The 3,445-nt window shown below is 43.7% G+C and overlaps 1 protein-coding gene across 6 annotated transcripts in view; it reads left to right on the top strand.

The window, feature by feature from the left end:
- The first annotated feature begins 2,896 nt into the window (after positions 1–2,896).
- The window catches only part of NUF2 (NUF2, NDC80 kinetochore complex component), a 43,469-nt gene continuing 42,920 nt past the window's right edge, over positions 2,897–3,445 (top strand). For 2 of the 6 annotated variants that reach the window (XM_010854657.1, XM_010854654.1), the window contains exon 1: positions 2,903–3,022. The gene's annotated coding sequence lies outside the window, so the exon portion shown is untranslated. The other 4 variants (XM_010854658.1, XM_010854656.1, XM_010854653.1 and 1 more) reach the window with 3 other exon arrangements.

Below are 3,445 nucleotides of genomic sequence, written 5' to 3'. Positions count from 1 at the left end.
ATATCTACAGTAAAATTATCCTTCAAATACACAATTATTATCCTATAAATACCGTCATTCTGCTCCTCTTTCACCTCATTTTTCTCTCTCCATATTGTTCATTCTATTTTTGGTTTACAAATAGGTCACTTTTCCTTGTCTGGACTCTTAACAATGGTTGAACACTTAACATTTGCAGGATATTTTACTAAGACAGTGTATAAATAATAATAGTCAAAATAACTGGTAACATTAATACTTATTCTGCCAAATACTTTATACATGAATAAATCTATCTAACCTTCATGACACCCTATAAAACAGATATTATAGCTATTTTAAAGATGCAGAAACCAGTTTAGTTAGGTTAAACAAGCTGCCTGAGTCCACATAGCTGGTAAGCAGTGTAATGAGGGATTTAAAGCCAGCTTCTTCTGACTCAAGAGCTAAGCTGTCTATATTCTGCTATCTATATTACTGCTGTCTATATTCCTTTTCCCTGTTTCTAAGAAGATATGGCCTAGTGGAGTTACATGCATTCACAAGTAATCAGCTTGATTTGGTAAGTGCCAATGAGAAAGGTCTCTTTTTTCCAGACTCTCAATGTTTTTAAAAAATCTATTTCCTAACTAACTTTTGAGTTTTATTAGATTCAGACTTTTGAGAATTACATCAGTAAATGGACATAGAAAGGGGAAAAGAAAGCCCTAAACTACTGAATATGAAATGGACTTTTACTTCAAATTAGCATAAATTTCTGTATTAATAGGTAGAGCCTCTACTCCCCCATACAACAAAGTACCAGAATTTGTGTCTATTGTCAGTACAATCTTTCCAGCATTATTTTTCACTTGATTCAGTGCAGACGTCCCAACCAGTACATCACCCTCACTAATTAATACTGTACCCTGCAATAAGATGCAAGTTCTATTACATCTTCCAGTGTCCCAATACATAATGAAACTAAATGGTTGTCCCCCACTCTCCCGGACAACTAGGCCGTCCTATCGTCCCATCTTCTGCTGCAAGGCCTTGATTTGTGACTAGGTATGAGGTGCCTGCCCCTCGTTCAGGCATCAACTAAAGAATCCAACTCACTCAGGTACATGTGTGTTCAGGGAACAGTTGGAAGGCATTGGCAGTGTCTGGCTCTTGTGGCAGCATGAAAGAAGGGAGGCAGAAGACCAGGATTCTACCCACATGGGAGTAGGAACTAGCAACCCACTCCATTATTCTTGCCTGGAAAATCCCATGGACAGAGGATCCTGGTGGGCTATAGTCTATAGGGTCACAAAGAGTTGGACACAACTGAAGTGACTTAGCATGCACGCACGAACTTCTGCACATAGCTTTCGGTGGCATAATTTCCCCGAATTAATCCCTAAGTTGATGATGGTATCTATTAGACCCTTTTCCCTTTTTAATGAATCCTAAAAGAGATATTGTGGATCACAAAAAACTGTGGAAAATTCTTTAAGAGATGGGAATACCAGACCACCTTATCTGCCTCCTGAGAAATCTGTATGCAAGTCAGGAAGCAACAGTTAGAACGGGACATGGAACAGACTGGTTCCAAATTGGGAAAGAAATACGTTAAGGCTGTATACTGTCACCCTGTTTATTTAACTTATATGCAGAGTACATCATGTGAAATGCAGAGCTGGATGAAGCACAAGCTGGAATCAGGATTGCCGGGAGAAATATCATTAATCTTAGATATGCAGACAACACCACCCTTATGGCAGAAAGTGAAGAGGAACTAAAAAGCCTCTTGATGAAAGTGAAAGAGGAGAGAGTGAAAAGCTGGCTTAAAACTCAACATTAAAAAAACGAAGATCATGGCATCCGGCCCCATCACTTCATGGCAAATAGATGGGGAAACAATGGAAACAGTGACAGACTTTTTACTTTTGGAGGCTCCAAAATCACTGGAGATGGTGACTGCAGCCATGAAATTAAAAGAAACTTGTTCCTTGGAAGAAAAGCTATGACCAACCTAGACAATATATTAAAAAGCAGAGACATTACTTTTCTGACAAAAGTCTGTCTAATCAAAGCTAAGGTTTTTCCAGTAGTCAGTTGGATATGAGAGTTGGACTATAAAGAAAGCTGAGCGCCGAAGAATTGATGCTTTCTAACTGTGGTGTTGGAGAAGACTCTTGAGAGTCCCTTGGACTGCAAGGAGATCCAACCAGTCCATCCTAAAGGAGATCAGTCCTGGGTGTTCATTGGAAGGACTGATGCTGAAGCTGAAACTCCAATACTTTGGCCACCTGAGGCGAAGAGACTGACTCTTTGCAAAAGACCCTGATGCTGGGAAAGACTGAAGGCCGAAGAGGACGACAGAGGGTGGGACGGTTGGATGGCATCACCGACTCAATGGACATGAGTTTCAGCAAGCTCGGGGAGTTAGTGATGGACAGGGAAGCCTGGCGTGCTGCAGTCCATGGGGTCGCAAAGAGACATGACTGAGCGACTGAACTGAAAAGAGATAATACCTGTAAGCATCCAACACAGAACCCGGGGGCTCTGTTCAAAAAACATCAGCATTATTACCACTCTGAGTCTCTATGACTTACCTTGCCCCATTGACAGCCCCACGTGCTCCTTTATTTGTTACCCGGAGCTTAGCTTAAGTCTCCAGAAACCCTCTATTCACTTTCGCTCTTCATCTCTAAAGCCAAACACGTCCACTGACCTCGGGAATTCCGCGGCAACGCCGGGTTACTTCCCCAAACCGCGGCTCTGCCACTTCCTGCAGAATCCAATTCCGACTGGACGTCAACTCCGCGAAAAAATAGTTCCGCCTACAGTCCAGCGTTCTCTCTCGCAACTCCAGCGCCAAACCGTTCTAAGCATATTGAGCCCAGCCGGTACCCGGCGCGATCGGAGCGCAGGAAGTGGGCGGGGCGGAACGGGGAGGGACTTCCAGGAGGAGGCGGCTGGTTTGAAAATTGACAACGGTCGATGTTTGCTGACTTTTGATTTCGCGTGTAGCTGCTCCACGGACTCGCCGCCGTCCTGCGGGCGGCTGCTGCGGTAGGTGAGAGCAAAAAGTCACGCGTGGACGGAGTCCGGGAGACAGTGTGTGCTCTCTCGCTCTGGAGCCACGGGCCTGACAGTGTTTTCGTTACACGCGTCGCTGGGGAGGAGGCTGCAGAAGCCCGCCTTTGGGTGGTGCGGGTGAGCGCATAGGTCGTTTGGGTACATTTTAGTCCCCAAAACAATCTGAACTCATTTCCTACGAAACGACTGTCTGCCGTCTGGTACAGCAAAGATTACTCGAGAAGAAACTTGAGGTCCAGCTGGTCAATTGAAGGTTGTATTTCTATATTTTTAACCGATTTATTTAGAAGATAATGGGGTTCCAGATGCTGTCATAAATCTCCGTTACTCAAACATCGCTTAACCAAAGTCGAAATCAAAAATCGAAAGGCTAAAATATCATGTTGTTTTTGTTGTTCAG

This window comes from Bison bison, unplaced genomic scaffold, assembly GCF_000754665.1.
Source record: "Bison bison bison isolate TAMUID 2011002044 unplaced genomic scaffold, Bison_UMD1.0 scf7180017864346, whole genome shotgun sequence".
Taxonomy (NCBI): domain Eukaryota; kingdom Metazoa; phylum Chordata; class Mammalia; order Artiodactyla; family Bovidae; genus Bison; species Bison bison.
This window is presented reverse-complemented; position numbering and strand designations above follow the sequence as displayed.